Source organism: Parus major, chromosome 2 (genome assembly GCF_001522545.3).
Source record: "Parus major isolate Abel chromosome 2, Parus_major1.1, whole genome shotgun sequence".
Taxonomy (NCBI): Eukaryota; Metazoa; Chordata; class Aves; order Passeriformes; family Paridae; genus Parus; species Parus major.
This window is the reverse complement of record NC_031769.1, coordinates 108,331,066-108,353,146: the sequence shown is the minus strand read 5'-3', so window position 1 is coordinate 108,353,146 and position 22,081 is coordinate 108,331,066. Positions and strand designations below refer to the sequence as shown.

The window sequence follows — 22,081 nt, the reverse complement described above, 5'->3', positions numbered from 1 at the left end:
TTATTGTTATGTTGGTTGTGATTCCCAGTCTGACTTGGTCATGGAATCAAATCATAGCTTCTTGAGTGCAGCAGGCTGTGTGTGCATTAGTCCCCTTGTGGCTAAACTGGCTGCATTGGTCAATAAAACTAAATTTTAACTGTCAAAATTGCCCAAAGCAGTATAGATAAAATAATAAATGAGCAATTTTGATCCATAAATCAAAACCATACTTCTAAAACTGGACAACTGGTAAAACCTGGATTTCCTATTAGACCTGCTTTTTTTTTTTTCCCCCCCTCAGTAAAATACATTTTACAGAATTTTGTTCTTCGCCCTTATACAAAACCCTATAATGGCATACATCCACATTAATATTACATGCACAGGTTAGGATGAAAAAAAATTTAAAATTGCTATGATGCAGGACTTGAAATAATGCCCTTGCAGATTGATTTTTTTTCCCATGGAAGATTTAGGAGCCTTTCACAAAGTGGTGTCACGTAAAGACTGTTTAGGTATAGATGACCTGGACTAATAGTTGTGGGTGTTGTGTAGGAATGACAATTACAAAAGGTTATATGAAGTGTACATTATAAAAGTTTACAGCACCTGTGCTAGGGAATATATTATGCTTCACATTTTTCAGAATAAGTTACGATACTCGCCTCTCTACACTACTTCTAAGAAAATTCTGAAGATGGTAAGTCAGTGAAAAATCAATGATACTGCCTAAGGCAGAACTGTCCAGGTGTTTTTTTCATTTGCTGTGTCTAATCCAGTGGCTCAACAGGAGAGGCAGGAGAAATGGATCTCTTACTTCAAGATCTGAACTCTCAACTGAATTAAAGTAAAAAGCTTTTTTCTGAATCCTAACTAGCTGTAGATTGTCAGAATTTGTAAGAATGGAATTTACTCAGCTCTTGGTTATTTACATTGCCTTGCAGTCTCCAAGACTGTGGGAAACTACTCAGAGGCAGGATACTTTAATGCTCTGGTTAAATGTCCATCTCTAGTGTTGGAGTAACACTGTCTATGGTGGTGTTGAGAGATGTTTCAGACTAATTTTATGTAGAGAATGTAGTCTTTCCTGTGTTGCCTTTAGAAACAGGGAAGAAAAGTTCTCTTTCCATTATGTCAGTGCACAAAACATTCAGTGCTGCAGTTAAAAGCACAAGGCATCTGTTGCAGCCCTGGCCAGCTCAGGTTCAAGCGCTTGCTGCTCAGCACTGGAAGTCCTGAAGGTCCCAGGATCTGTCTCAGTGCTGGCTGAGACAACAGCTGTCAAATACACAGCCCTCTCTTGACATGAGTAGTGCTGTACTTGCAAATCCTGTCAGAAAAGGATGCCCTCTTGGCCTGGGCTAAAGTTTGAAGAACACAGAGGAGAATGCCTGTCTTTTCACACTGAAAAAGACAAAATGTTAACAGACGTTATTTCTTAGAAAATATTTTACTACTCACAAAATGTTAGCAATAACTATTAAAAATAACCAAAAAACAAACAAAACCAGGCGAAATAAGAGTTTCAAGTATCCACTTGTTTTTCTGTCTTAAGAGAGAATGGAAGATAAGTCCAAGTAGATCTTCAGTCCTTTTTTGTGAAACAGTGAAGAACTACAGCATAGGAATGCAGGGACTTGAAGAACTGTGACTGAAAAGTCTTAGGAAGACAAGAGACTGCACAAGCCTACAACATAGTGGTAGTTCAGTGCAGCTATGGTGTGGTATCAACATACTATGACATTTAGGGGGGATCAATTTAAGGACATAGTTCTATCTTTATTTGTCAAGTACTTTTTTGCAATTTAGTAAGTAGTTTTCTTTTTTTATTATTTTATCTCTCTCTCAATCCACTGTTGTCATATCAGAGATATTCAATCAGCAACAAAGGCAGAAGATTTTTTTTCTGGTTTTTTTTTTCCCCTCTTAGATAGTGCTTTCAGTCCTGATCTTGTGGTTCATTCTCAATTTATCAGTGCAGATGAGGGGCTTGCTCCTTAGTGAATAGGGGCAGAGCAAAAGCTATGTCCTGCTCATGAGGTTCTGTGATGGGAAGAATTTCAGTTCCTGTAGTCTGGTATTTCAAAATGTTCAATTTTATTATCGCCTTAGGTGTATTTGATTTCCTTCTGTTATAAAGTTTCTTCTTTAACCTTCTGGCTGCCAATAGGCTCCCCCACACACCATCAAAATGCCACATTCTGCACTTAGGGGCTTACTGATCCAATGTAAGTGTGCACAGAAATTCCCCCTCCCTTCCTCCAAACTCATGTACATTCCTTGTTTTCTGCTCTCTGTTCCAGTGGCATCTGGGGATAGGGATGGTGGGAAAGGAGCAAACACTCAATCCTGGCTGCAGTGGCAGGGCCATCGAGGAGGAGATAGATGAGAGGAGCCTGAATCTCTTCTTGTCACTCTCCACTGAGAGGAGCCCCAGCAGGGTTTACAGACTCATTTGAGAGGGACCTGCTTGTCTGTTTCCTTTTTCCTTCTCAGCACGGAGAGTGTCTCACTTCTCAGCACTCAGTTGCTTAGGGCTCTGTGTCCTGCCTTGTGTGATGCATAAGGAACAGGAGAAGATCAACCATCAGGAACTACTGACTCCATGGCACTGCAGTTGGAGCTGCGAGGATGGGTGCAGGTGGAACAGCACGAGCTGTCGAGTATGACAGCTCAGCAGAGGAGCAATCTCATTTTGTTCCCTAGACAAGACTAGATCTATTGGCAGGGGATCCTGCCCACCTCTCTCTGCCTGGATAGCCAAAGCACCAAATGCATCAGTACTAATGGGAGTAATTCGAAAGGTATCAGGAAAACAACTTGCCTTGTTCATAGACCCAGGAGAGGAGGGGAAGCATGCACCCATTTCCAATTTTTTAATGTCATCATCTATAGGCAAGAATGCTATGGCTCAGGGGATCGGTAGATTTTTCACAGTCTAGTATTACTGTGTATTTTTCCTATCTGGTATTTCTCAGGGAGTTATTGTTTATATGTTGACAACATAGGAGCAGAATAAAGAGGAAAAAAAAGGAGTAAGTAAGTGGCATTTTACAAACATTTTTTACCACCTAATTTTTCTTGATATGGGCACAATCCTAATCTGAGATTATAAATAATATTATGCACATCATAATGTGCACATTGGTGTTTAATTTGAAATACTTATTGCACAATTGTGCCTGAGCAAAGTCTAGGCTTTTGTAGACTTTATGGCAAAGTACAGCAAATAATCTTCACTGCAGTTTCTTTTCAGGCTTGCCTATGTGTGCACAGTTCACTTTTTAACTGGGTACTACATAGGTCGTGGAGCAGCAACAGGCTACCATTGCCCAGTGACAGAAATGGAGCAGCTGATGGGTGTGTGACAGTCCTCAGTAACAGCAAAAGTTCTGCTCTGTTAATGGGTTTTCATTATTCCATGATATTTTGTACTCTTCATAACTACTTACTGGATATGGGGCAGTGGGGAGGGGGGGGTCTCTGTGTCACCACCTCATGCCTCACTGCTCAGAACCAGACACTGCTGCTTGGGTTTTAATTACCAGTTAAAGTCCTGCCAGGAGTCTGTTTAATTCTAGAACTCCTTTGGTTGGTTGTTTTCACTGCAACGTTTAAGATTAATTAAACTTTAAGGAAGTGAAACAATGTTTTGTTTGTTAGAATTATTCCATAATAATTGCAAATCCAGAGCCTATAAAGATTTTTTTGTGCTCAGAATTGCATAGCTTCCCCAAAAACCCTACTGCTAAGGCAATGATGTATTACTTTCACTTTCATTATATGTTTTTAATCAGAGCGTGACTTCACACTAGACAAAGCGATGCTTTATGCATGGTCTCCCTTGTTTTTTGCTAAAATCTTTTGACATGATTAATTTTACTTTAATGCTTTTGTCTTGTTGTAATGGTAAGGATGATGGGTATAAACCAGGGCAAAAAAATACATGCATTTATGTCATAATGCTTCTAAGCATTTAAAAATATATTAAATGAAAGAAAAAAGTATCAGAAGAGAATGATCTAACTGGAATTAAATTTCTTGCTATGTGAACAGAGAATGCAAGAAATAAATAAAAATGATGCAGCCATTGTTTTAGGTGAGGTTTTTTGTGTTTTTTTTTTCCTATAGAAATTTATCCATCTGTCTGATTAGAAGCGATGACTAGGAGAGAAATTGTGTCTTACAGGTTTCTAGATATACAGCGATTCCCTGCTTCAGTCTAAAATTCCCTTTTCTTTGAAGCACAAAAGGTAAAATGTTGGAAGCATTACTGAACTCTTACATGGCGTGTTCGATCCACGTGCAGCTGCAGCAGACGCTCTTTTCATATCAGTACTTTGTTTTTCCGTAAGATCTTAGTTGTAACATTGCTTAACTTCCCTAGTTCACCACATCAGCTGGGTGAACCACAGAGAGAATTCAGTGAATATCACAATAGTGGCAAATACACCTATGGGCCATAATGCATTCATGCTTAGGGATTGCACTAGGTTTGGATTTTAATCCAGCATAAAAACCACCATCATTGTCCACTGAGAACTGTCTCATATTTTTTTGGTAAAGATAGGGAAATGTCCAGAAAGTTGCCAGACTGAGAATTTAGTCAGGATGGCCATCATCTCTTTTCAGGTTTCTTCTTCTCCTGGTTATCCCTTAGTCTTTTTTTCTGTTTGTCTTTGCCTTCCTGCCCTTTGCTAGATATATTTAAGTCAGCTGTGTTTGGTCAATGTGTAAAGACAAACACTGAAGCAGGCACTTTGATTTCCTTCTCAGTCCCTCTCCTTCCTGCCAGCAGCAATCACACAGTGTTAAAGAGTTGTCATCTTCATATGATTCCCTGACCATAACGAGGAGCCAGAAACCTTTCCATCCTTGATGCTCTGATAAAGGCAGTCCACCTTTTCCTTCCTTCCCCAGGTTGGCTGTGCTTTCATTTTTACATGAAGCAGTCCCCTGCAGGTAGTCTGGTCTGAGTACAACATATGTTATTTCTGTCATTTTGACCTTTTAAGTTTCCCTTGAATATATTCTGTGACAGTGCAGCAGTCCTCCATCTTCAGTAACAACATTTTTGCATGTCAGCCAACATTTAGCCATCCTCATGGTTCTCGATACCCTTTGAACATCATTATTTATGTACTTTATCCAAAGGGAAGTCAAGTAAAAAAGGAAGAATCATTTACTTCAATGTCAGCATCAGAGAACCCGGGTCACTCCAGTCCCCAGTCTGCATTGTTTCTGCAGGAGTAGGTTATATTTCTTTCTTCCATGTATACTTTGGCACTTCTATGGTGCTCGGTTGTATCAGCCTTTCCTATACTGGATGATACTTTGTCTTTCCTGAGCATATTAATAACAAAACTCATGTTCCTCTTTTTCTGAAATGTCTTTGGAGTCTGAGAACTTCTCAATCCTTCATGTGTTGGAGTGTTTTATCCAATTTTCTATTTTCCAGGTTGGCTACTTATAAGACAAACAGTATGATTATAGCTCACATCAGAGGTTCTTGGAAGAAATTTTCAAAAGCTGAAGTGTCAGCTTGAGTACTAGTAGATGCCTAGCACACTTTGTGCCTTTGGAAATATGGTATCTTTCAAGTAAATACATTCATCCTCTGTAAAGCTTTTACTTATTTGAAGAATGATAGTGTATTAGAAGGAAAGGCTTCGTCCTTCAATTTACCCCAAAACAATTAGCAACTGAATAAAGAAGTGATGTTTGCAAAAAATGTATGGAATCAGATGGACAAGTTGTCTTGATAAATGCTTTTTCTAATTTCTTCCTCCCACTCCTTTTTTTTTTTTTTTTTTTGGTACTTGTGAGAATAGTGCACACTTTTGTTAGTCAAAAAATGTGTCTTGATGAGCACTTCTTGGCAGCCCTGATAAATTTCATCTCTCTTACTCCATTTATCCAGCAGTTGGGGATGCTTCAGTGCTGTGTCAAGGATGGTTTCAGCACCGCATTGAAAAGCTTGAGCAAGCATTAGCATATTGCTAAACCAGTAGTCTTTATATTACCCACTAGACAGGATTAATAAATGTGGTAGATGTATGTAGAAGTTGTACATGTACACATATGCACATGCTTCTATGTATCTTCCTTAAAGAAACACATGGATTGCACTGAGAGCTAATTTTGAACATAAATTCCATCTGTATTTTTCATCCTTACACTTAGACCCTTTTGAAAGGTTCAGAAGCAGGAAAATACAGTCACAAAGGAAGAAAGATTCACACACAGAAAACTTGGCTGTTTGGTATGACTATCCAGCTTTAAGCCTGGATTTAGGAGATTAATTCAAGGTGGTCATACACACTGCCAATAAGCCACAGGTTTTACACCTACAGGGAAGTAAGAATATAGAAGTGGGAAACAGAAATACAGTGAGGAGTATTTTTTTACATGTGACACAGCAGAGGTTAACCACAACTCCCATTCTGAGGATGATGCGTGGGAGTTCAACTGTGCAAGTGCCATTAATGGCGCACGCCTGCGTATCGAAGAGCAAGACAGAAATCTGAGAATGAGTAAAATGTAGCGGGTGAAAATGTAACAGGTTCTCACAATGATTGCTTTATTTATGTGTTAAATATTATTTTTTTCTGCACTGCCATTTGAAATAACTTTCAAGAAATGTCAGCCTTCTTTGTGCACATTTTTGTTTTTGATTACAATGTTGTCAGCTTCTCCGTTCACACAAGTGTTACTTGATTGTTTCTTCTTTTCCCTGTGCCTTAATCATAAAAGTGGTTTGTTGAAAATTCTGAACAGCTTTCTATTCCTGTGCTCCCAGTCCCTATGCATCTTGCTGTGGTATATTGTTGAAACAACTCTTTTCACTGCATTCAGTATGTTTGTGCTAAGGCTCTCAACAGTCTTTCAGCTTCTTTTGGCTACTCTGTCTTTCGTTATGAACTTGAGAACACCCACCCCTGTGGAAACCAGGCTCTTCATTTCCTCTTTCATATACAAAGATGCCTGAATCTACCTACTCATCTTCATCCTCAAAAACGTCATTGGCAAACAGTTACTTCCAGGGAGAGTCCAGAAGTGTTACCCAAATGTCCTGTTCCCAGCCAGGAACAGTGTGCTCAGCCAGGACCTTTTGTGGCTCAAAACCTGAGTGGGATGAGAGAACAGGGCACAAGCCCCTTCCAAAACACTGAAGAGTGACCCTTCCTCAGGCAGGACACTGAGGAAGTGGAGAGCTGAGTAAGAAGGCAGCAGGTGTAAGAAAGATGAGTTACCCCATGATTGTTGCCATTTTCACAGCTTGATGTCAGGCTGCTGTGGGGGCATCTTACAAAGAAAAGAGCTGGCTCCTGGAGATGTCACTCCTTGCTACATCCTTGCAAGGGCATCAGAACCTTTGACTCAAAGCCTTTCTCCTAGATCACAGAGCTTACTCTTTTCCAAGTCATCTTTCAACTTGAGTTACGTATCTTTACAGATGGCTTCAAGATGACAGTTCTGTTTTGCAGCAACTTCTACTGCTTAGTTCCAAAGCAAAATGAAAAAAAAAAAATTCAAATGTTTTTTCAAAACCATAGTCACATCAGAATATCCCTTCTCTTCTCAACATCTCTTGTGGAAGAGGGTTGCAATTAGAGCACAATTTTCCAGCTTGTGAATTCTTTATGTATGTCCCAAGGGGTATTTCAGGGGTATTTCACAGCTCCACCAAAGAAAGTTTTGTCAAACTTTGCAATGCTAACTGCAAACCAGAAACTGCCTAGCTACAAATGACAAGTTGCTATGACTAGACCAGGTGGTCAGCAGAATGTAGATACGTGGGCTTAATGCCACCCCAGAGGCTCTGCAACTTTTTGAGTCCATCTCAGCCTGTGGGCATTGCCTGTCTGCTATGTGTACACACATGTGATCCACTGGGAACTGGGAGCTGTGTTGTCCTGTCTTCTGTCCAAAGCAAGAGTCCCACCTGGCTAGATACAGATTTCAGTACAGTCACATAATTTCTTCACTGCCAAAATGTCCTCGCCACACCTGTTTGCGTCAGTCCCTCATGGCCACTGTCTCTAAAAAAATCAACCATATGGAATAACTTTAACATAAAATTATACATCACTGTGCAAATTCAGTGCACCTTGCAAATATTGCTTTCTGTTTTTCAGATGATTCCAGGTAAAATTTGTGTGTTTCTTCTTACACACTTGCTCTGGGATTTATGTAGCATTAATGGGAGCTAGGCACGTATGGAGATGAAAATGAACTCAGGTGTGTTTCTAGTTTCTTACTTTGAAAAGCATTCCCTTTTCCAGTGGCTGATGTGGCATTTATGTAAAATGGGTTGCAAACAGGATGGCAGAACACTGCTAGCTGGGTAAAATGTAATAATAAAAAACTCTCATTGAAATACTTCGATTTCTTTGAGAAATTGGTACATTTTATGAACTTTCTCCTCTCAAACGTTCTTAAAAAGCATTTTCCTTCTCACAAGTATTTTGTACACAATTATTTTCAATACAGATTTCTGAAGCCTGCCTTAGCTTTCTCCATTTTTCTAAATGCTTTAGTGGTAAGAAGTGAACATTTTGCATTCTCGACTTTATTTGCTGTTGTATGTTCTTACTGTGTTGTAGAGGCTCATTGTTTATGGGAAGTAATTCTCTTTTCAATTTTCCTCTATTTTCTCACAGCTTAAGTTCCTTTCTCCCTTCCCTTCCCCATCCCTTTCCCCTTCCCTACTGCCCCCCCTACTCCCCTACCTTCCCTCTGTTTAAGACAGAAATAAAATTTATTGCATACTTGAGAAGGGTTTTTTCTAAGCTTTCTGTCTCATACCAGGTGTTGTATGAGCTACTGCTTTGATTTAACTGAGTGCTGGAGTATCTGCAGGAACAGACTAATATGTCTTTACAGGGATGGGTTTTGGTATGTTGTTTTGTCATATTTATATATTGTGATTCTACTCCCAAATGGGGATTGTGCTATACAGGGTATGCAACTGCAGAATGACTGTTCACACCGAGAAAAAAAGTGTTAACAAATTGAATAGTAATGAATTAACCTGCAGAAAAAGCATTTTGCCCTAGTACACAGAAACCCTGCATAACTAGAGCATATAATTTTAAATGAAGCAGGCTCTAGGAATGCCTCAATGGATGTGATGTCGACAGTAGCTCATAATTCATGGATATGAATTATGGCTGAATATCAGGAAAAAACTTCCTGACATTGAGATCTATTAGGTTGTGGAATAATCTCCCATGGGAAATGGTGGAAGTCCCATTGCTTATGATCAGACTGAGTGCTGGGAAAGGGACAAATCCTGGCTTGGCCTCAATCTTTTAGGGCAAATTAATTAATTGCTTTAACATATGCCTTCCCATCAGTCTAGACAAGTGGTCTCTTCTGGTATTTGCCAGGCAGGAGCAACCAAGGCAGCTGTGGTATGAGCTGTCCTTCCTTGCCCCACAGCTGTGCTGCCTCTGCTTGTGAATAGATCAACCGCAGGCTGAAAGAAAAGGGGTGCCTCCGAGCCCCTCCAGAGCTCTTCTGGACAACTACTCTGATGGCTTCTTGGGGGCTGAGTGTAAAATAAACAGGGCTGTGTTTTTGGCATGGAATGGCGGCTGGTTTCCTGCTGCAGTGCCCTAGACTAACCTGCATGTGAGGGCTTAGGTGGGTGAGCAAGCCCAGCACCCCAGCTGTTTGGCATGAGAGGTCCCACTCAGGATCCTTAAGACCATGAAAGGGAATAGGAATCTTTTCCACAGTGCAAGCATCTGTTTTCCATGAAGTGGGTAAGCCTACCCAAGCATTCCCTGGGCTCAGCAAACACGCAGAGCGGCCAGTGGCTGATACGAACCCATCGTTTGCAGCAACAAATTATCTGTGACTGAATCATTTTAAATATTCCCATTTTATTACAAGTAGATAATGTATTTAGTGCACACGATTTAGCTTTAATTTGGGGGGGGTGGGGGTAGAAGTCTTCAACTCTTGAGATGGCTGTGGCTAAAACTGTTAAATCAAGCTTGTTTCCTTGTGAACAGAAACTGCAAGTAAATGCAAGTGAGGCTTCTGCAGTGATGACACTAATGTATATGAGTAGGCCCATGCTTTGAGTTCTGATCATTTTAAATATAGATATGGATTGAGAAAAAGGTTTGACTCCAAAACTTACTAGAAGATGGTGAATGTTCCTCCTAGGCTAAGCTGCAAAGGAAAAATTGAGAGATGTGCTTGCATCACTTTGAGGTGGGGAGGCTTGGTAAATTATGTTGTTAGAAATCATTAAAATATATTTAAATAGAATTACCATGATGAGTGATGTAAGAGCCATGTTTCTTCTCTTCTCCTCCCTCCCCCCCCAGTTTTACATGCAGAATAACAAAGTGTGTGGCTCCAGTCTGTACTCAACAGCAGCTGCTTGCTTGCTGGTCAAGAACTGCAGCTGCTATGTGTGCACGGCCTCAACCAGCATACACACCATATGTAAAATATATTTTCCTGATTGAAGTGACATGAAAGTAATGTCAAAGAGCTGCAGGATCAGAAAGCAAAACCAGATTGGTTTTTTGTTTCCTTGATTATAGACTAACAAAAAATAAGTCCAATTAAAAAGAAGTTTTCTGCCCTCATGCATATGAAAGGCATTGTGCAGGCATAACTAAGGCAGAATTTGACTCCCAAATTAACTCATTTGCTGGATGCAAAACTGAAAGAAAATCTTTATGTCCAGTTTATAAGTGTATATAATGAAAAACTGCAACAGCAGAAAAATGTATTCATATTATATCTCTAATTCAGCAAAGTATTAATCACACTGATGTTCAGCAGCCTGTTTAAATACATGCTTAAGTACTTTACTAAGTAGTGCCTGTAAACAACTCTATATGATGGTGCATTAACACAGGACAGAGTTTATCTATATACTCTCTCCAGAGGACTGCAATTATTTTAAGTACCATGGCAGCCAGTAGCACAGAGCTGGATGATCTGTGGTGTCCAAATCCCAGCCTTCTGGCTAGTCCCCATGCAGCCCTTGTCTCCCAGCTGCATTACCACTAATGTCTGCACAAGCTCGTTTAAACTTTGTTTTATTCAGCAGAAACATGACTGCTGGAATCAGCTGGGCATTTACTGGCTCCCATTAACTTCAACTCCAGGAAAGAGAGGCATATTCAGGGCAGAGATGTCCCATGTAAGGATTTTTCCAATACTCAAGCCTCCAGCTTAAGCCCTGTTAATGCACAGGATGTTTTAGGGGTTTTCTGTACCAGAACATATTTCAACCAGCAAGATTGGAGCCACTGTCCTTCTGTCAGCTCCCATGCTGTCTCTAACACTGCTCCAAGAAATGATCACTTCAGCACTCAGAAATTTGATTTTTCTTAACTGCAAAGATTTACAACATCAATAAAGCCCTGACATAGCATCCGTTTTCCTGAAGCCATGATTTGGCTTCACTCCAGCAGCTTTATTTTAACAGCCTGGCTTTTCCTGAGAGGCAAGGCTGCCATGGAAAGGGGTTCCCCCCAGGTAAAGCATTGGTGCCCACCTGAAGTAGTTGCAGTCACCTCAGGGCTTTCATTTGAAACTTTCAGTACTGTAAAATAATTTATTGTCATCAGAGAAAATAACAGATGGAAAAGTGTTCTGGCTTTTCATGGTGCAAAGCAGTGCTGTTCAATGGGAATGAAGCTTTATCTTGATGCCATGTTTTTTTACCTCTTCTCCTGAGTCCCTAATTACCTTTTAGCAGTATGCAAAAAATGTTCTTGCGGGCTCTGTGTTTTTCCCCTGAGGCTCAGAGGTTTTGCAGGCTGCTGCAGGGTTAGGCCTCAGTGGCTGCTGGAACAGCCCAGCAGTGCAAAGCCAGGGATGGGAATCCTCTTCCTCTTCGCAAAAGCAAGGCTGCAAAAGTGGCACCAAAGTGGGAAATGAATGATTACACACCAGTTTTGGGTGTCAGGAGCCCTACAGAGGATGCAGCTGGGGTTGAGGAGTGGCTGCTTTTGGCTGGTTGGGTTGGACAGTGAGGGCAGACACCAGAGCTGCTCACGAGTTCACAGCTGGAATCCTTCTTGGGTGGCCTCCAGAGGCTGGTGCAAAAAAGTCAGGCAAGTATAGCAGGAAAAAAAAGCCCACACAAGCAAAGGAGAGTCTGGGCTATTAGAGGTAAGCAAAGAGAATGGTGTGGACCAAAATCATATCACTCTTTGAAATCTATGGGTGAAATATATTAAGAATTTAATGTCTCTTCTACTTATGAATGATTCGTGGTTATCCAGTAGAGCAACCCAAAGACAGACACTAAAAACAGGGAAGGAATATTCAATTTACCCATTTTTGATCATTTATATATACCTTTTTAATGCATTTTTTCCTGCCACTGGTGGACACAGTACCTGCTGAACTCGGGCCCTAGACCAACTGGGACCTTTAAAACAAAGGAGAACTTGGGAGCACACCAGCTGGGGCTAGCTCAGCAACATGAAGTTAGTTCAGTTATTACTCTGCCACAGCATAACAATTTTGGTACTCACAGTTCTACCCTGAGACTGTCCCCTCAGAGCACAACAATAACCCTGCCCTTTGTCATGCGCCCAGATAAAGCCTAACTGAGTACCTAATTCTGATTACTTCAGGGAACTCACTGCAGTTACATTAGCTGTGTTGCCAACAGCTTTATCTCTGATCTTGCACATTTAGTATATTAAGACAAAGCTGTGTGATTCAACTGATTGTTTTCAAATGGGAGGTTTTGATCTTATGGTTGAAAATTAAAAGTCAATTGAAAGCAAATTGAGGAAAGTAAATTGAAGGGGCATAAACCATATGTAGTCTTTTGGATATAGTGGTCTGGCTTGTAATTTTTGAAAATGGTTTGGGTTATCAGCACTTGTACTGTAGAGTAGACAATAAATAACTAAGCCTTCAAGGTAATATGATTTGAAGACAAAAGTTTTGTAAACTTGCTTAGAGTTCATTTTTATCAAAACTATGTTTATGCACACTGGTGCTGCAATAGGAATGAATTTATTTGTGAAGATCCAGTGAAATGGATCTCAGCAAGTGTCCCAAACAAGTTTTTGCAATAGTTCGGATGTTCCACATATTGCAGAATACCAAAAAGTACTTTATGTCAGCAAACAAAATAAATTGGAGGACTTACCGTTTGAAAGCTTACCTATAGCTGATTATATGGAACCATCTTTGCAGACTTAATGGCTAGAGTTTGACCTTAAGGGCTCTACAGAATTTTAACAAAATTATTTCTGCAGTAAATATTCCATACTGCTTCTTGGGATAGGTGCAGTCAGTACAAAATTTCAGAGTTTTAGTATTGTATAAATAGGGTACCCTGGCATAAAGAATAGGTTGCTTTCAGCAGCTCATTTTGCAGGTGGTTACGATTCTTTTTTGTTTGTCACCTTTAAGTTGAAGTTTATTGAGTCTGGATCTTTTGTAATTCTGTTGTGGCCAAAGGATTGCAAGAGATCCAGTTGATCTGCTTTTTCCCAAGGTAGCACCCAGCAGTTGAGACAATGCCTGCTAGTGCTAGTGTTCCTAAGTGGTTACAAATGTAAGGTAAAATGTGCTCATTTAAACAATGTAATCAGTGCTTAAGCTAGTTTAAGCTAGTGGCTTCTTCTAATTGTAAAAGCCTAGGAGCAATTACCACAGCCCAACTGATTAGTGGTGACTTCCTCAAGCACGGTGCTACACCAGAGCAATAGTGTTGATCATCTGTTTCTGCTCTATAGTATGAACCAAAACTGTTTGTATCAGTGGTAACCTAATTTGTATAAAAACACATTTATTTTAGCCAGATGTGGATCAGCAGTCTCTATATTAATATATATGATCAGATGCACTGCACTTGGGATTATATTCTGTCTATTAATTTATATAAAGACTTCAAACTCCATAGGCAGGATCGGTCTGCATTAATGTCCAGGAGTGATGCAGTGCACATTTTATCAGCATTTTTGCAATGAATTATAAAACCAGCAGCTGAAATGCACTTTCTCATTTTATTTCCTTTGTGATTCTTTTTCTGCCACATTTTTTACACCTGCTTCTCTTTGTGAAAGCCCACATTCATTGGGAACAAAAGTTAAATTGAGTTTTCACCTGCAGGGTATGTGACAGGACACACTGTTGGGCAGGCACATATCTGTCTGCCAGTGCTCCTCTCCCAGTTCACAACTAAAGTGCAATCCTGCCAAATCCCAGTGCTGCACTGCCACTTGGGTGTAACCCCTGCATGTGGCTCTTTCAATGTGGTTTGTGGTACACTTGCAGGGAAATCTGTCTGTGCAGTATTGTCTGTGACAGACTGCAAAATTCAAGTTGTTCCATTGCTGGGATAAAGAGGAGAACAGAGGGTGTGGTTACCCCCACCTGTACTTCTGCCCTGTGTTAGTAGCATCCCCAGCAGCTGCTCTCAGATAGTCTTCCTCTGCTGAGCAGGAGGACTTTCCCCATTCATACTATACAAGGAAAAGAAAAGACTGACTTCAAAACCATCCTGGCTTTTTGCTCTCCTTCTCTTGGCCATGGAGAAGGAGTCTGTAGGAGCTTACAAGGCCAGGCAAGGTCATGAGAGGGTACTGTGCAGGGAATCTCAGATGCTGGTATTTTTGTGGGAAGCTGGAAGAAGCTGGATGTCGGGAAGGAGTGCTTGGTTGTATTTTATAGACAGGTTTAATATAAGCATTGTTATTGGGATGGATGGTGCCTTCGGAAGGACAATTCTTCTTGTGAGCTGTTGGGGAGGAGTGAGAGAAGGCATAATTCAGCAGCGGTGGAAATGCAGGTAAATACAAGTCCCTTCACTCCTTCCTGGATGGACTAAACATGCTTCAGCTTCATCATACCTTCCCCAAAAGATCATTCTTCAGGAATATGGGAAGAGAGGTATAACCTGGCCACCATTATGCAGTTCAGTTTGGGACTAACTGAGTAAAGCTCTGTTTTTCCATTGGAAAGGACTAACTCTTTTAGAAAGGATTTTTTTCCTCCTTTAATTCTGTGGTTATCTTTTTGTGTCGCAGTTTCCTCACATCCTCTTTCCTCTTCCTTACCCCTGTAAGGAGGAAGCACGCTCTTTGCTAAAAGCAAGCATGTTGTTTTTACCCAGCTTCCAGATCATTATTAAGAGAGAGAGGGAGCGAGATTTGGCTGCGTATTGGTGGGGACGGGAACTGTGCCTGCTATATTTCACTGGGACTGGCGCGTGGAGTAGAAAAGCAGATGTGTGTGGACTGCCAGAGAAATCGCTGACTGATCCTTGCGCAGTCTGGGTTCGAGGAGCTGAGACAAGACGAGGCAAAGCAGGTATGACTGATACCCGTGCCAAAGCCTGAGCACCTGCCGTGCCCATTGCAGGCAGCGGGGGCTCAGCATCCGCCAGGATTGATGCACCGAGCATTCCCGGGGCGTTGTGTACTCCGTTTGATTTCTTCCCTTTCACGCCGAACACGGGGAACAAGCAGAAGTTAACTGCTTGGGAGGAAGCCGGCTATGCCTTTTTTTGTGCTGCGTTTCACCTCTTTTGTTTTTTGGTTGGCTGCAAAACCTGAAGCCAAAAGATGATTGAAACGCCTCTCCCCGGGGAGGGGGAGCCGAGCACACCGCACCCCATCTAGCGGCTTAGCCTCACACTGCCGGCGGCAGGGAAATGCGGCAGCAGCAGCAGGAGGAGGAGGAGGAGGGCTCCTGGAACTCCGGCCATGGGCTTCCGAGACTTCGGACTCCGCGACACCTACGTGGGTGATCCGGAGATGCTGAAGCAGCAGAGAGGTGTTAGCTGTCTGTCAGATTCACCTGGGATTCGCACCCAGCTCGGAAAGAGTGTTAGACAGACAGTGTACTAAGCCCTCTGGAGTTAAGAAATGTGAGAATTAAGCTGCCTCTGCAACCTTAATTCGGCCTCTGTTTGCATAAGCACTGAGATAAAATCTCCAATGATATCACACACCATTCTTTGTCACACGTCAGTGCACAGAAGGGACTGCGCTGAATTTCTGCTCACAGCATTTCTCCTCTGGTGTTCAGCAAGTAGATCTTGTCTGTCACATGCTTCTGAAATATTCTTCAGAAGACAGAATTTTTTCACAAGGTTTTCTTCACAGACTTCACAACAACAGAGGCCAACTGCTTCATGGACATTCATTGTGGCATTTTTGAGAGGAGCATGGTCTATCATTGTTCCCATTTTGCAGATGAGGAACAGAGGTGTAATGTGATTCAAGTAAAAGGTATCCTTTATTTTGGGGTGCCTGTTTCAAGACTCCTCGGACCATGCTTTCCAGATGGCCTCTTCCACCTACTTCTGTTACATCAGTGAGCACAGAGTGCTCCTGCATATCAAGCACAGGGATCAAATCAGGCTCTGAAAATGAAGCACAGATAACTAGTATTCTCTGAACAGGAGAAATGGGTAACTGTAGGGGAAAAAAATAGCTTAAATGAAAATGAAAATATACTTTCTTCTTTTTGGGATCATTTTTCTGCCAGATTCTTGCTTTGAAAGGAGTCACTGGGGAGTTCTGAGAAGACACTGTCCTAGCATGAGGAGTGGCCTGGACTGCCTGGGCTATAAGAGGGACAGGGCCACAGCAACCCTGGGTTAAACCCATTTCAATGGCTTGGTATTATGTGCTGAGGTTGTAGTTTCACAACCATTGCAAGCTGATGCAAACTGGTGCTGCTGCTAATACATCAGTCCTTCCCTTCTTCTCGTGGCCTTGCACTCCTGCTCACTCCAATTCATGTGGCCTGAGAGGGAAGCCTGGTGGGGAACAGATCAGAGTTAAATTCAATGCACCTTAAAAAAATAATGTGGTTTCTCAATTGTTTATTTCTTGGTTTCATGCATGCCTTGGCCGTCAGGAAGAATGATGAATCCTGAGACACGAAGGGGCTGAAGTGTTTTTGCAGTGGCAGTTTCCACAGATCTCTGGTGGGCATGGGACTGGACCTTCAGGAAGAAGGTTGGCCTGGGATCCAGGGGGTGTAAAGATGACTGGTTTGCACCCAGATGTGCTGACAGCAGAGGAATGTGAAGACTGCAGGACTTAGAGTTCTGGATCAGTATGTGCTGCTGTGTTTGCAGGTTTTGCTGTCTCTTCCTTCAGTCACAGTATTTTTGCTGTGTCCCCTCTGACCTGTGCTGATCCATCCCTGCCCTTTGCAGTTTAATTCCCTTCTTCAATTCAGCCTCCATCGGAACCTGGATCAGAGCTGTGTTTACTAGCGCAGCAAGTCCCAGTTTTAGTTATGCAGACTCTGTGTCTCAGTCCTTGCTTTCCTTCACCTATCTAACTGAAAATGATACCTTCCTGAACAATCCTCTTTGCAAAATAAATGTCTTCAACAAAAGATGCAAGCCATTTGAGGATACTTATATTAAATATATTATTGCATTATAAAATATGCAGGTATATTTTAAGTTTTTGGGATTGATCACAACAGCTTTACTTTTGTCTGCTGTCTGTGTTGAATCCAGCAATGCCAGCATGGCCAGTGATTTGAATTAACATGACCTTTCATCCTGTTTGAGTGCATGACCATGCACTAGTGTGTGATTTTCGTATTGTTGTAAGTAGGCATCACAACACATTTTTCACAGCTGTTTTTTTTTTTAATGAAAATATTAAACACCACTGTTTTCATACAAAGCAGAAGAAAAGTAATATAAATTTAGACCACATCTATTAATGGTTTTTTTTTCACCTGTACATTCTGATTTTGTCTTCTGTATACATTTACAAAGCAAATCTGTGCAAATTTTATGTCAGTATATGGTTTTGCTGCCTAGGTCATTTCCTGCCCTGAATTTGAAAATTTCCTGTGGGTCTGTCTCTCCCTTCCTTAGGAACTCTACTGTAGAGAGAGGTCTAGGAGAGAAACACTTCTGCCCTTGTTTCTGTTGGAGAAACAAATCTTTGGTGTTACCTAATTTATGTGGCTCAATTCCTGTTCTTCCTTCTGTATTGGTATTTGTCTAGCTACTATGTGGACAGTCCTGCTTCTGCATGCTGTGATTGGGCATGCTGGAAGTTAGGCACATTGGAGTTTCAGGCTTTTTTTCAGATACCCATATGAAGTATATATCTTCTGAGAAAGGAAGATTTTTTTTTCCAGGTGGTAGGTATTGGACAGATCTTTCGGCCGTCTTCTGCTTTAGGTGTAGCACTTTAGGTACGGGCTGGACTTTCTTGTAAACAAAACCTTTCATTTGCAAGTATTGAAGTATTTAAAATGAAAACTTGAAAAATCCGTGGCAGTGAATTTTAGCCGTGAATTCCAATTTATCTGTTATGAATGAATCTGTTAGATGTATTGAAACTGCTTTAGTAGGGTGAAATATGGGTATATCCGTCCTCCATGTAGAGTTTTCCAAATGGAAAATCACATTTTTCTTTCCCTGGAATGACTTTGAGAGTTAGTGGGAAGAAACAAAACCCTAAATAACTCTAAAATAGTATGTCAGTCAAGAGCTGAGAGCAGAGCAGGAAGTAGTGAGACAGAGAGAAGACTGTGGGAGACTTGGGTTTTAGGGCAGTAGGGGCCAAGACCTTGCTGCATGTGATAAATGCCTTTAAAGACATGGGTCTCCGAGGAGCATCCACCAGATCCAGCCAGGAAAACACAAGGAGGGGCTGTGATTGTTCTGAGCTTAGAAGGTTGCCTTCAGAGGAGACCAGGAGAATGTGTGCATCTCAAGGTCAGGTAGCAATTGGGCCATAAATGAACACAACTGGTCACCAGCAGTTGGACATTAACAAACCATTCCTGGTTACAGTTTTCCGCCCTGTGGCGCTGTTGGAGAAGGGAATGCATGTCCTTGAGCTGACGTCTTGGAGAATCTGAAAGCCCCCAGTGGGACAAAATAGTGTTTCTTTCCAGAGCTTTCTAGCAACTCTGCAGTGTTTTTCTCCCATCAGGGACTATTCATCATTTCGTCCATGAGAAGCTTTTGTTGTGCAAAATGTCACATCATGAGACTGTTATGATGTGACGAGATGTCATTTCCCAGGAATACATGTTGGGCTCCACTTCAGCGATTGTAAACCCAGGCCTGAGTAGGCACACAAGATATTCTGCTGGGGAGCTGAGGTAACACTGAGGTAACACTGCATAACTCATAGTGGTGGAAAAGTGACTCTTGATAAGTGATCTGTGGAAATCCGTGGGGTGTCTGGATGGCGAGGGGCAACCTTCATCAGGTAGGTGGGTAAAGCAGGGAGTAATGAAACAAGAAAAATGGTCACTTTGAACCTTTCCACAGGACCATGCATTACATTCTCCACTCCAAGCTGTGACAAGATTGTTGGTGTATTCACTCACATGAGCTTCTCAGACCTGCATCAGCAGCTCAGCTGCACAGAGTCATTCCCATGGGGAAGGCAGCAGGAGAGCAGAGCAGAGTGTGTATAGGTTTTCTGTGCACTTCATGGGGAAGACTGTCAGGTTTTTGATACAGTAACATCAGTTTCTAAGGTGTGAGTGCAGTATTTGTCTACCTTGTTTAATCACTGTTGATCCAAGTAGGCACCTTTATTCAAATGAAATCGAAATGGGTGCTTGCAGCTTTGAAAATGTATGGATAAAATTTGTTCATGCAAACAGCCAAATGTATATGTTGCTGGAAACCCAATAGAACATTCTACCACAGGGTGAATTTCAGCCAGGGAAACAGACAGGTCTGTACTCAGAACTTGCATCCAAGTAACTTTAAAGCAATTTATCTCAGGAGGAAGCTGAGCATGCCAGCTATTCCTGATGTTATGTTTGCCTGATCTGTGTGTCAGCATGAATTTAAGTGTCTTATTTTAGATGTCCACATATGAAAAAGTCAGCTCACTAAAACAGTTATACCAAGAAACTCCCTGACCTCTGTAAAAACCTGGCTGGTGTTACTCCAGGGAATATATAAAAAAATAACTCTTGACATTTGAATGATAAAAAAAAGAAAATTAAAAAATATCTTCACAATGAGAAATACCATCATTAATATGATCTATCATTCACTGTGTTGTGAATAGACTTTGATCTGCTCAGATAACTCTTGGTGCTTATGTTATCCCATTGCCTCAGCAGAAGTATGGACTGTATCCTAGATGAACTCAGCAGCTCTGTGCCCATCCTACTTGTGATGGCCTGGATGAACTTGCCACAAAGCTGGCATGGGAAGGAAGAGGTGGTGAAGTTTCCAGCTGAGCTGATGATGCTCTCAGTGGTGCAGCTGAACCAGAGCTTCTATTTAGTTACATTCCCTCAAAGGTGATTTTGAGGCACAGTGGTTCATCATAAGACTTTCTGCTTATAATAGCTGCTGTTGGGTGCTCCCAGGCTTCCCCCAGTGAGCTGAGCTCAGACTCAAGGCTGGCATTAGTATGTTACTAGAAAAATCATTTCACACGTATTTCCTTGAATTTGAGGTGACAGAATGCCATTTGGCCAGGAATATTAACAGGGGTATTTTCCATCTATGTTTATCATTCTCTTAACTTTCTTTCAGTATATTTTGAGCAGAAAATACCAGTGGATGAATATCTGATGCCTTTAAAGCCAGTGCACAACTTACCACCATGTTCACCAAGGCTATAATTTCATACTTGTTGTGGTCAGTCTTTCCCCAGAGTTGTTAAATAACAAACAATTGAAGAGAATAATTCACAGAGGAATCATAGTGTTTATTTATATAATCTCCTTGGTGAGAAATACCAAGTAACATTCTGTAATAAGTGCGTAATCTTTCTGCAGATGATGTATGAAACACAGAAAGGTGAACAGTATCTGATATTTTGTTCTCAGGGAATAATTGGACCAGCTGTGGTCTGCCCAGCATTTTGCTGATAGGCTTGGGAATGAAATGAATATCGTGTCTCTGCATGAATATTGCATCTCTGCCATAAGCAAATCACAGTCTCCTAAACTGAGTCTGTATGTGCCTTCTGTACTGGAAAGAGACATCTCTTGTTGCACTGCCCTCTTCAGAGCTGTAAAAATTACCAGTTTTCAAGAAGCAGGGGTTGAATATTATGTAGTCAACAGGATAGGCTGTTAGTGTTGTAGAAGGTCATTATTGAATCCATATGTCCTCTCATAATGACATCTTTGTTCTGGAAGCACACTCTTCTCTTGCGTCATCTTCACAGGTCATTAGAGATGCTGAGCATGACTTCTTGGTGAGTACTGAGTCTTGAAGGGGCTATGCTCAAGCTGTGCAGTAGTTGAGGGAGAGGTTTCTTGGCTTTCCTTACAGTACCTCCTGTATCTCAAGCAGCTGACTGCTTCAGGGCAGTGAAGAATCTATGGGGTTTGGTTTTTTTGTTGTGGTGGTTTGGTTTTGGGGTTTTTTGGGTTGTTTGGGGTTGGGTTTTTCCTAGGTTTTTTGTTTAGTTGTTTTTGGATTTTTTTAGGGTTTTTTGTTTGGTTGGTTTTTTTTGTTTGTTTTTTTTTTTAATAGAGGAATCGAGTAGAACTTCTGAAAGGAGTTTTTAGCAGAGCAGGGGAATGGCTATAGCCTGTATCACAGATTTCTGATCTCCTAGGACCAGAGCTCATTCTCCTTCTGTCTTGAGAAGTGCTGTTCCAGTTTCCCCTTCAGTGTTGAAGCGACAATAGACAGGGGAAGGTGTAAGGAGGAGGAGGAACTGATGACCCTTCGATTAATTTATGGAGAACAACCAGATGCTGTTTCCTAAATGTGCAATAATTGGCAGAAACTAAGCAAAAATGGATAAGACAAAGAGCACACATTGTTGCTTGTTAGGTGCATGAGGTGTATCATGGAGGTGCCTTTGAAGCATCATTGCATCTGGTTGTCCTCACAGGCTTCATAGTTGAGAGTGTTTGATTTCATGAGCCTTTGGCTATAACCTGTAGCCTCTGATTTTGAAAGCAGGTCCCGAGAACATTGTCTGGTACTTTTTATTAGCAGAGCTTTGGCATATGTGAGGAGTTTCTTCTTGGGATATCTATCCTGATATGCAGTGCTGCTGTGTCTTCAACTTGCATCTGTGTCTGAAGAACAACTGAGCGTCATCTCCTGCACAATGTCACTGATGTCCATGTAGTAAAGAATTTCTTTGCAAATACCACTGCAGCC

General features: G+C 41.4%; 1 protein-coding gene across 2 annotated transcripts in view; it reads left to right on the top strand.

Moving 5' to 3' along the window:
* Positions 1-22,081, top strand: part of KLHL14 (kelch like family member 14) — a 58,830-nt gene that overhangs the window by 15,960 nt on the left and 20,789 nt on the right. The gene's annotated exons all lie outside the window — the stretch shown is intronic.